The sequence below is a fragment of the Mya arenaria genome, chromosome 3 (genome assembly GCF_026914265.1).
Source record: "Mya arenaria isolate MELC-2E11 chromosome 3, ASM2691426v1".
Lineage (NCBI taxonomy): Eukaryota > Metazoa > Mollusca > Bivalvia > Myida > Myidae > Mya > Mya arenaria.
The window spans coordinates 29,379,031-29,391,733 of record NC_069124.1 but is presented as its reverse complement, the minus strand read 5'-3'; positions in this window follow the sequence as shown (position 1 = coordinate 29,391,733).

Genomic DNA, 12,703 nt, shown 5'->3' with positions numbered 1-12,703 from the left:
TATAAAATAACGTTATAGGCGAATGAAAACTGTGACGTAATATCGCCAGCGATGCACCGACGTGCGCGTGACGTAGGGTATGGTGAGACGTAAATTTCAATACCAGAACCAAGCTCCTATCACTCTTGGTTCCGAAGATACCTTCGAGATTAGCTCCCCCTTAGTAGCTATATGGGAGCGCGTTTTGTGTACGAAATGTCGCGAATTTGCGCAAACTTTGACGCTGTTGAAACCAGTCAAAACCTATCATTCCGCACACCCCAAGGGGTGCATCTTGAAGGGTTTAGCGTCCCCTACAAGGTAAAATTGGTCCCAGCCTGATCACGTGTAGGGATGCTGAGATATCTTCGAGATTGCCGACCCCATTTTAGGGCATTTTGTGCTGCATTTTAGTGTATAAAATAACGTTATAGGCGAATGAAAACTGTGACGTAATATCGCCAGCGATGCACCGACGTGCGCGTGACGTAGGGTATGGTGAGACGTAAATTTCAATACCAGAACCAAGCTCCTATCACTCTTGGTTCCGAAGATACCTTCGAGATTAGCTCCCCCTTAGTAGCTATATGGGAGCGCGTTTTGTGTACGAAATGTCGCGAATTTGCGAAAACTTTGACGCTGTTGAAACCAGTCAAAACCTATCATCCCGCACACCCCAAGGGGTGCATCTTGAAGGGTTTAGCGTCCCCTACAAGGTAAAATTAGTCCCAGCCTGATCACGTGTAGGGATGCTGAGATATCTTCGAGATTGCCGACCCCATTTAAGGGCATTTTGTGCTGCATTTTAGTGTATAAAATAACGTTATAGGCGAATGAAAACTGTGACGTAATAACGCCAGCGATGCACCGACGTGCGCGTGACGTAGGGTATGGTGAGACGTAAATTTCAATACCAGAACCAAGCTCCTATCACTCTTGGTTCCGAAGATACCTTCGAGATTAGCTCCCCCTTAGTAGCTATATGGGAGCGCGTTTTGTGTACGAAATGTCGCGAATTTGCGCAAACTTTGACGCTGTTGAAACCAGTCAAAACCTATCATCCCGCACACCCCAAGGGGTGCATCTTGAAGAGTTTAGCGTCCCCTACAAGGTAAAATTGGTCCCAGCCTGATCACGTGTAGGGATGCTGAGATATCTTCGAGATTGCCGACCCCATTTTAGGGCATTTTGTGCTGCATTTTCGTGTATAAAATAACGTTATAGGCGAATGAAAACTGTGACATAATAACGCCAGCGATGCACCGACGTGCGCGTGACGTAGGGTATGGTGAGACGTAAATTTCAATACCAGAACCAAGCTCCTATCACTCTTGGTTCCGAAGATACCTTCGAGATTAGCTCCCCCTTAGTAGCTATATGGGAGCGCGTTTTGTGTACGAAATGTCGCGAATTTGCGCAAATTTTGACGCTGTTGAAACCAGTCAAAAACTATCATCCCGCACACCCAAGGAGTGCATCTTGAAGGGTTTAGCGTCCCCTACAAGGTAAAATTGGTCCCAGCCTGATCACGTGTAGGGATGCTGAGATATCTTCGAGATTGCCGACCCCATTTTAGGGCATTTTGTGCTGCATTTTAGTGTATAAAATAACGTTATAGGCGAATGAAAACTGTGACGTAATAACGCCAGCGATGCACCGACGTGCGTGTGACGTAGGGTATGGTGAGACGTAAATTTCAATACCAGAACCAAGCTCCTATCACTCTTGGTTCCGAAGATACCTTCGAGATTAGCTCCCCCTTAGTAGCTATATGGGAGCGCGTTTTGTGTACAAAATGTCGCGAATTTGCGCAAACTTTGACGCTGTTGAAACCAGTCAAAACCTATCATCCCGCACACCCCAAGGGGTGCATCTTGAAGGGTTTAGCGTCCCCTACAAGGTAAAATTGGTCCCAGCCTGATCACGTGTAGGGATGCTGAGATATCTTCGAGATTGCCGACCCCATTTTAGGGCATTTTGTGCTGCATTTTAGTGTATAAAATAACGTTATAGGCGAATGAAAACTGCGTTGTTCTTAGACGGCGGCTCGCATGGTGACTACGTTCTTACTTCTGACCGAAATGACGTCACTTTACGTCACCGGCTGTCACCTGGGCCCTCCCATACGGTTAACGTGGGGACCTCGTTTCCCGCTTTTTGAACCCTTTCGCGTTGACGTAGAAGGCTGGGACCGGGCGCGTTGTTCTTAGACGGCGGCTCGCATGGCGACTACGTTCTTACTTCAGACCGATATGACGTCACTTTACGTCACCGGCTGTCACCTGGGCCCTCCCATACGGTTAACGTGGGGACCTCGTTTCCCGCTTTTTGAACCCTTTCGCGTTGACGTAGAAGGCTGGGACCGGGCGCGTTGTTCTTAGACGGCGGCTCGCATGGCGACTACGTTCTTACTTCAGACCGATATGACGTCACTTTACGTCACCGGCTGTCACCTGGGCCCTCCCATACGGTTAACGTGGGGACCTCGTTTCCCGTTTTTGAACACTTTCGCGTTGACGTAGAAGGCTGGGACCGCGCGCGTTGTTCTTAGACGGCGGCTCGCATGGCGACTACGTTCTTACTTCAGACCGATATGACGTCACTTTACGTCACCGGCTGTCACCTGGGCCCTCCCATACGGTTAACGTGGGGACCTCGTTTCCCGTTTTTTGAACACTTTCGCGTTGACGTAGAAGGCTGGGACCGGGCGCGTTGTTCTTAGACGGCGGCTCGCATGGCGACTACGTTCTTACTTCAGACCGATATGACGTCACTTTACGTCACCGGCTGTCACCTGGGCCCTCCCATACGGTTAACGTGGGGACCTCGTTTCCCGCTTTTGAACCCTTTCGCGTTGACGTAGAAGGCTGGGACCGCGCGCGTTGTTCTTAGACGGCGGCTCGCATGGCGACTACGTTCTTACTTCAGACCGATATGACGTCACTTTACGTCACCGGCTGTCACCTGGGCCCTCCCATACGGTTAACGTGGGGACCTCGTTTCCCGCTTTTGAACCCTTTCGCGTTGACGTAGAAGGCTGGGACCGGGCGCGTTGTTCTTAGACGGCGGCTCGCATGGCGACTACGTTCTTACTTCAGACCGATATGACGTCACTTTACGTCACCGGCTGTCACCTGGGCCCTCCCATACGGTTAACGTGGGGACCTCGTTTCCCGCTTTTGAACACTTTCGCGTTGACGTAGAAGGCTGGGACCGGGCGCGTTGTTCTTAGACGGCGGCTCGCATGGCGACTACGTTCTTACTTCAGACCGATATGACGTCACTTTACGTCACCGGCTGTCACCTGGGCCCTCCCATACGGTTAACGTGGGGACCTCGTTTCCCGCTTTTGAACCCTTTCGCGTTGACGTAGAAGGCTGGGACCGGGCGCGTTGTTCTTAGACGGCGGCTCGCATGGCGACTACGTTCTTACTTCAGACCGATATGACGTCACTTTACGTCACCGGCTGTCACCTGGGCCCTCCCATACGGTTAACGTGGGGACCTCGTTTCCCGCTTTTGAACCCTTTCGCGTTGACGTAGAAGGCTGGGACCGCGCGCGTTGTTCTTAGACGGCGGCTCGCATGGCGACTACGTTCTTACTTCAGACCGATATGACGTCACTTTACGTCACCGGCTGTCACCTGGGCCCTCCCATACGGTTAACGTGGGGACCTCGTTTCCCGCTTTTGAACCCTTTCGCGTTGACGTAGAAGGCTGGGACCGGGCGCGTTGTTCTTAGACGGCGGCTCGCATGGCGACTACGTTCTTACTTCAGACCGATATGACGTCACTTTACGTCACCGGCTGTCACCTGGGCCCTCCCATACGGTTAACGTGGGGACCTCGTTTCCCGCTTTTGAACCCTTTCGCGTTGACGTAGAAGGCTGGGACCGGGCGCGTTGTTCTTAGACGGCGGCTCGCATGGCGACTACGTTCTTACTTCAGACCGATATGACGTCACTTTACGTCACCGGCTGTCACCTGGGCCCTCCCATACGGTTAACGTGGGGACCTCGTTTCCCGCTTTTGAACCCTTTCGCGTTGACGTAGAAGGCTGGGACCGGGCGCGTTGTTCTTAGACGGCGGCTCGCATGGCGACTACGTTCTTACTTCAGACCGATATGACGTCACTTTACGTCACCGGCTGTCACCTGGGCCCTCCCATACGGTTAACGTGGGGACCTCGTTTCGCGCTTTTGAACCCTTTCGCGTTGACGTAGAAGGCTGGGACCGGGCGCGTTGTTCTTAGACGGCGGCTCGCATGGCGACTACGTTCTTACTTCAGACCGATATGACGTCACTTTACGTCACCGGCTGTCACCTGGGCCCTCCCATACGGTTAACGTGGGGACCTCGTTTCCCGCTTTTGAACACTTTCGCGTTGACGTAGAAGGCTGGGACCGGGCGCGTTGTTCTTAGACGGCGGCTCGCATGGCGACTACGTTCTTACTTCAGACCGATATGACGTCACTTTACGTCACCGGCTGTCACCTGGGCCCTCCCATACGGTTAACGTGGGGACCTCGTTTCCCGCTTTTGAACCCTTTCGCGTTGACGTAGAAGGCTGGGACCGCGCGCGTTGTTCTTAGACGGCGGCTCGCATGGCGACTACGTTCTTACTTCAGACCGATATGACGTCACTTTACGTCACCGGCTGTCACCTGGGCCCTCCCATACGGTTAACGTGGGGACCTCGTTTCCCGCTTTTTGAACACTTTCGCGTTGACGTAGAAGGCTGGGACCGGGCGCGTTGTTCTTAGACGGCGGCTCGCATGGCGACTACGTTCTTACTTCAGACCGATATGACGTCACTTTACGTCACCGGCTGTCACCTGGGCCCTCCCATACGGTTAACGTGGGGACCTCGTTTCCCGTTTTTGAACACTTTCGCGTTGACGTAGAAGGCTGGGACCGCGCGCGTTGTTCTTAGACGGCGGCTCGCATGGCGACTACGTTCTTACTTCAGACCGATATGACGTCACTTTACGTCACCGGCTGTCACCTGGGCCCTCCCATACGGTTAACGTGGGGACCTCGTTTCCCGTTTTTGAACACTTTCGCGTTGACGTAGAAGGCTGGGACCGCGCGCGTTGTTCTTAGACGGCGGCTCGCATGGCGACTACGTTCTTACTTCAGACCGATATGACGTCACTTTACGTCACCGGCTGTCACCTGGGCCCTCCCATACGGTTAACGTGGGGACCTCGTTTCCCGTTTTTTGAACACTTTCGCGTTGACGTAGAAGGCTGGGACCGGGCGCGTTGTTCTTAGACGGCGGCTCGCATGGCGACTACGTTCTTACTTCAGACCGATATGACGTCACTTTACGTCACCGGCTGTCACCTGGGCCCTCCCATACGGTTAACGTGGGGACCTCGTTTCCCGCTTTTGAACACTTTCGCGTTGACGTAGAAGGCTGGGACCGGGCGCGTTGTTCTTAGACGGCGGCTCGCATGGCGACTACGTTCTTACTTCTGACCGATATGACGTCACTTTACGTCACCGGCTGTCACCTGGGCCCTCCCATACGGTTAACGTGGGGACCTCGTTTCCCGTTTTTGAACACTTTCGCGTTGACGTAGAAGGCTGGGACCGCGCGCGTTGTTCTTAGACGGCGGCTCGCATGGCGACTACGTTCTTACTTCAGACCGATATGACGTCACTTTACGTCACCGGCTGTCACCTGGGCCCTCCCATACGGTTAACGTGGGGACCTCGTTTCCCGCTTTTGAACACTTTCGCGTTGACGTAGAAGGCTGGGACCGGCGCGCGTTGTTCTTAGACGGCGGCTCGCATGGCGACTACGTTCTTACTTCAGACCGATATGACGTCACTTTACGTCACCGGCTGTCACCTGGGCCCTCCCATACGGTTAACGTGGGGACCTCGTTTCCCGCTTTTTGAACCCTTTCGCGTTGACGTAGAAGGCTGGGACCGGGCGCGTTGTTCTTAGACGGCGGCTCGCATGGCGACTACGTTCTTACTTCAGACCGATATGACGTCACTTTACGTCACCGGCTGTCACCTGGGCCCTCCCATACGGTTAACGTGGGGACCTCGTTTCCCGCTTTTGAACACTTTCGCGTTGACGTAGAAGGCTGGGACCGCGCGCGTTGTTCTTAGACGGCGGCTCGCATGGCGACTACGTTCTTACTTCTGACCGATATGACGTCACTTTACGTCACCGGCTGTCACCTGGGCCCTCCCATACGGTTAACGTGGGGACCTCGTTTCCCGTTTTTGAACACTTTCGCGTTGACGTAGAAGGCTGGGACCGCGCGCGTTGTTCTTAGACGGCGGCTCGCATGGCGACTACGTTCTTACTTCAGACCGATATGACGTCACTTTACGTCACCGGCTGTCACCTGGGCCCTCCCATACGGTTAACGTGGGGACCTCGTTTCGCGCTTTTGAACCCTTTTGCGTTGACGTAGAAGGCTGGGACCGGGCGCGTTGTTCTTAGACGGCGGCTCGCATGGCGACTACGTTCTTACTTCAGACCGATATGACGTCACTTTACGTCACCGGCTGTCACCTGGGCCCTCCCATACGGTTAACGTGGGGACCTCGTTTCCCGCTTTTGAACACTTTCGCGTTGACGTAGAAGGCTGGGACCGCGCGCGTTGTTCTTAGACGGCGGCTCGCATGGCGACTACGTTCTTACTTCAGACCGATATGACGTCACTTTACGTCACCGGCTGTCACCTGGGCCCTCCCATACGGTTAACGTGGGGACCTCGTTTCCCGCTTTTGAACCCTTTCGCGTTGACGTAGAAGGCTGGGACCGGGCGCGTTGTTCTTAGACGGCGGCTCGCATGGCGACTACGTTCTTACTTCAGACCGATATGACGTCACTTTACGTCACCGGCTGTCACCTGGGCCCTCCCATACGGTTAACGTGGGGACCTCGTTTCCCGCTTTTGAACACTTTCGCGTTGACGTAGAAGGCTGGGACCGGGCGCGTTGTTCTTAGACGGCGGCTCGCATGGCGACTACGTTCTTACTTCAGACCGATATGACGTCACTTTACGTCACCGGCTGTCACCTGGGCCCTCCCATACGGTTAACGTGGGGACCTCGTTTCCCGCTTTTGAACACTTTCGCGTTGACGTAGAAGGCTGGGACCGGGCGCGTTGTTCTTAGACGGCGGCTCGCATGGCGACTACGTTCTTACTTCAGACCGATATGACGTCACTTTACGTCACCGGCTGTCACCTGGGCCCTCCCATACGGTTAACGTGGGGACCTCGTTTCCCGCTTTTGAACCCTTTCGCGTTGACGTAGAAGGCTGGGACCGGGCGCGTTGTTCTTAGACGGCGGCTCGCATGGCGACTACGTTCTTACTTCAGACCGATATGACGTCACTTTACGTCACCGGCTGTCACCTGGGCCCTCCCATACGGTTAACGTGGGGACCTCGTTTCCCGCTTTTGAACACTTTCGCGTTGACGTAGAAGGCTGGGACCGCGCGCGTTGTTCTTAGACGGCGGCTCGCATGGCGACTACGTTCTTACTTCAGACCGATATGACGTCACTTTACGTCACCGGCTGTCACCTGGGCCCTCCCATACGGTTAACGTGGGGACCTCGTTTCCCGCTTTTGAACCCTTTCGCGTTGACGTAGAAGGCTGGGACCGGGCGCGCAGTTCATGAAGGGTGAACTAATATTAATGAAGCTTTATGTATGATATTCATTATGTGCAGTTATAATGGGATATTTGAAGTATATCTAATTATTTAAAGTGGTCACTGTTATGGACTGCAAAAAAGCAATTACCTGAAAATGCAAACAAAGACGGCGGTGTTGTCACTTCAAGAAAAAACAACAACCAGCAACTATCGTTGGACATATTGTGCAGTTCTATAAATATGTCCTTCTACGAAATCCAATTAATACTGATATGAAAAACTACAGACACAAGTCCAGTAGTCGAATGTTAAACATTAACCCCGGTCAATGGCACAGTTTCAACGCCAATGACATCGAACGCAAAAACAAACAATCATAAACCAACAACATGGAACAATAATAACACAAAACTCCACAAACGACATAGTACATGCCAACATACGCAAAGGGTAGATACATTCCCGATAATATGCGACTAATCATTGAGGATATGCAATATCATGAAGAAAATAATATGCCCGGATTCTTATTATTTGCCGACTTTCAAAAAGCATTTGATAGTATTGATCACTTTTTTATATTCGATAGTCTTAAAACGTTGAACTTTGGCACCGATATCGTACAAAGGACTTTAACTCTTCTTAAGCGATATACAAAGTATAATAACATATAATGGTCCTTTGTCGGAAGCATTCAAAATTGAAAAAGAAGTACGACAGGGCTGTCCACTTTCGTCAATTTTATTTATCCTTTATCGAAATAAAACCTGTAAAGCTTTATTAAGTAAAACCCTGATATCAAAGGAATAAGTGTTGATAATACTAACATTAAACAATCCCTTTTCGCTGATACTTCTTATTATAATAATGGTTCAAAATTCTTTCGAATCCTTTATCAATCCTTTTAGAATAATTCTCAAAATGGTTACTTCTAAACCTCAACACAAATAAATTCATGCTCTTGAGAGTGGGTATGTTCAAACAACAGCGATACAATATTGCAAAGCTTAAACTTTTATATGAACATCAGAATGTGCAATAGTAAGCCAGAACTAAATAAAGAAATAAATATATTGTACCAAAACAATGAAAACTGGACTAAAGCTTACAATTATTGCAGTTTACATGACTCTTTAAAAGCTGTTTGGGTTAAAAGATACCTGGATGACAATACTTATAGTCAGTGGAAAATCTTTATTTACAGTTCGAGGGGTGAATGCGAAAAGGTTCTAAGTGACATTAAATTAAGAAGAAGATAAAACCTTTTCGCGTTCACCCCTCGAGTTGTAATCGTATAACTTAATGGGAAAAAAAATAATTATTCGAAAGTAAAATGGATAAGCGTTTCATTAAGAGTGTCAGAAAAGGCTCAGTTTTGTATGATGTTGAATCATGCTACACAATAAAAATAAACATACGACACTTATGAAATAAAAAAATGCCAAAGCAGTGATATGGAATTATACAAATGTTCGTAACACAGGAAACATTGTATTCTATAAAAAGTGGTATACAAAAGGGATAATCAAATTGAATATGGCATAACGTGTGTCGATTTCATTAGATACCAAACTCTTATTAAATTAATCCATCATATATTATGGGGTTTAAACGCAGTTATTCAGTGAACTGTGTGTAGCTTGTATGTTATTTATCAAATACTATTATTTTTTAAAAATCATCGTACTTTTAAGCTTGTCCGAAAGGAACTTATGGCGATAACTGTTCCGGGAGGTGTAGTTCATTTTGTGTTGATGTACTGTGCGACCACATCAGCGCGGTTTGCGATCTAGGTTGTAAACCCGGGTATGATTACAATGTGGACCCACAGTGCAATTACCGTAAGTATAAATAGTTCATGCGCATACCTTCAAAACCCCCTCAGCAATATTAATTATATTATATTCAACTGTTTGTTTACCATTTCTTTATATTTTCCTGAAATAAACGGCACTTTTTTAATGAATTTTCTCTATATTTCGTAGCATGTAATGATGGAACATATGGCGCAAATTGTACACACTTGTGTGGACACTGTGGGAATGACAAAACCTGTGAAAAGGACACAGGCCAGTGTGTAAACGGATGTTTATGCACTGTGTTGTTTGTGGAGTTTTGTGCTGTTGTTCCATGTTTCTTGTTTGTGTTATTTTGTTTTTGTGTTCTATATCTTTGGCGTTTACCCTGTGTCAATTAATGGGGTATTGTTTAAACTTTTGGATACTGAGCTTGTTTCTGCAGGTTTTCCATATTAATAATGAACTGATCATCAAGTAAGTGCTGTAGGTATTGAATATACAACATCATACATGCAAAGTCTCTTTGCCTAACAAACCTTTTTGCGGTTTGGAAATAGCGGTTTTCCATATGACTGTACCTTGATACTGTATATCCATGTTGCAAAAACATCATGGGGTACGAAAGCAAGGATTTTAAAGAGGTAATATTCATTTAGAAGAGATATTTCAATGATTGCATTTTTTCTTGTAAGGTGTATTTTGCATAGGCCAACGTTGTGCAGTTTTATTTGCGATATCGCACAATGATAATTACAACAGAGCGACAAGAGATTACATACCTATCTCGCAATAATTCATAAATGTGAATGGAACTATTTTAACTAAATTCAACACACACACATTTAAATCGTTCCCTGTTTCACGTTCTCCCCTGTGTTTATTATAATTAGACACTGTCCATAACATATTATTGAAAGTTAAGGATTCTAATCGTTGTTAAAAGTCTCATTTAGCTGGCAATGGAGTTTGCATTTATTTCGATGAAAAGACGTACTTAAAGAGTTGACTCTCAACGACGAAAAAGAGAATTTGCGATAAATGAAAGAATGAATGTCAATTTTCTTTAAAGGAAAACACATAGCATTTCAAGCATAAAGAGATAGGTGATAACATAATTAATCATAGTTAGTGACCTTCAATCCTGCAGGTGAAAAGGAGAGGCGGAAGTTTACCGCCTCCGAGGTTGCCGGGGTGGCTGGAGGGTTGCTAGGAGGTTGTCTTCTCCTTCTCGGACTGGTGTTTGCTTGTGTCCTTGTATATAGAAGATACAAGTCGGCCTCGACAAAAACATACACAACTTACGTTATTCCGTGAGTATGATATTATTATATCTTAAAGTTGATAGGGGTAGTAATGCAGGAGATATTTGATAAATGTACATTAGATATACATCTAAAAGTTTTTGGTGTTGTGAAAAATTAACACAAATTGGGCCAAAAGGAAAAGAAATACGTGTTAATATTATATGCGATAAGGGGAAATACAACTGATCCCGAAACTATGCATTCACATTGTAGAACAATCACCACTCTTAATACTTCATCAGATATTTTCATCGAACACAAGTATTGAAAATTCTTGATAATATTAAAGACTTAGAATGACAATTATTGTTATGATTAGATGGTACGAATGTATACTATACATATGTTCCAGAGACATAGAAAAAACCAATACTGGGAGAGCCCACGAAGGCCTCAATGAAATGCCGCTTAAAAACAACGATGAACATATCTATTATACAATCCAGAACTGACACCTGTCAAGAAGTGTTCTTTGTATGAAGATGCTATTTATTTACTTTATTTCAATGGAACTGCGACTTCTGTAACATCTTCAGTGACACGTATTCTTACATTACTAACATGTGTGCTCCAGTGTCACGTACACCTACTAATAATGTGTGTGACAGGAACACTTACGGGTATGCTTCATTGACAGGTATACTTAGCCGTGAGCTTCAGTGAAATGTATACTTACATGTGTGCTTCAGTGTCACTGATACTTATGTATATGATTCAGTGACAAGCATACACAAGTGAAATCAAAGGCTAAATATAGGGATGTGGTATTTCAAAGAGGTTAGATAAACACAACTAGGTTTTATATAGTATATATGTACTGTATTGTTTGTGGAGTTTTGTGCTGTTGTTCCGTGTTTCTTTTTTGCGATTTCTTGTTTTTGTGTTCTATGTCTTTGGAGTTTACCCTGGGGCATAAGACAAGGTTTATGTTTAAACCTTTGGCTTCTGGGCTTGTTTCTGTAGCTTTTTATATAAATATTCGAAGTCCCAAATACATATAAAGGATTGGCAAGTGCCGTCTTAAAACACAGTGTTTGCCCTAATCAACACAGCAGAGATACGTGGTTTTATGGGTGTCTTATCCTCATAATGTATAATTGGTCTACTGATGTGCTTTTTATTAATATAGCTATATGTCGTTATGATTTGTTTGAGCCCTGTGTACTGCATATGTTACCAAACAATTTTGATATATTTTTATGTTAGGTCGTAACTAAAAATGATAGTCACTTTTAAATTCATTGCAACATTTTTTGTTCACTTCATGAACAAAGTATGTGTCGGTAAAAGCTAAATATATATTTTATCTATCTGCCTTTACATATGACATCCGATAATAAACCAATATTTTGACATTTGCTACCGAAGGCCCATGGTCCGTATTTACAGGGCTACTTAGTGAAAAATTCACTTACTAAATAGTTAATATTGCCAGTCTTTCAATATAGGATATTCTGCATTCTTTCTACAGCAATTAAAGTATGTTGATATGAATTGATTAATAACAATAAATTTGCGTTTGTTGTGTATGATATTTTTTGTACTGATAAAGCCATTTATAAAATTTTGAATTTCATTTTACATTTACGATTTTCATTTACGTCGCATCCCCCCCTTGCCTCCAAATGCTAAAAATCAGGATGGTACGGTACGGGTTTAGTGAGCCGTTAACGACCTTTTTAGGGTAGTTAATTTTCATTTGAATACCTATTTTTCAGAAATTGCGTAGTTATTCAGTGTCTAATTGTAGTGAACCTATCATACCTGAGTTTGATTGATCTTGGTCATTTTCATCTTTGACGAGTTTGATTTACCGTTAAGCACTCTTTAAAGTCTCATTATATTTAAGTGATTGAAACTTATATATTTGTACACAAAACCAAATGAATTCTCTTACTTTTATGACGTTTTTTTTAACCCCTAGAATGATAAAATAGCATTTATCGCAATTACAAAATGCAACAAGACCGAAAGCAAATCTAATTTGAG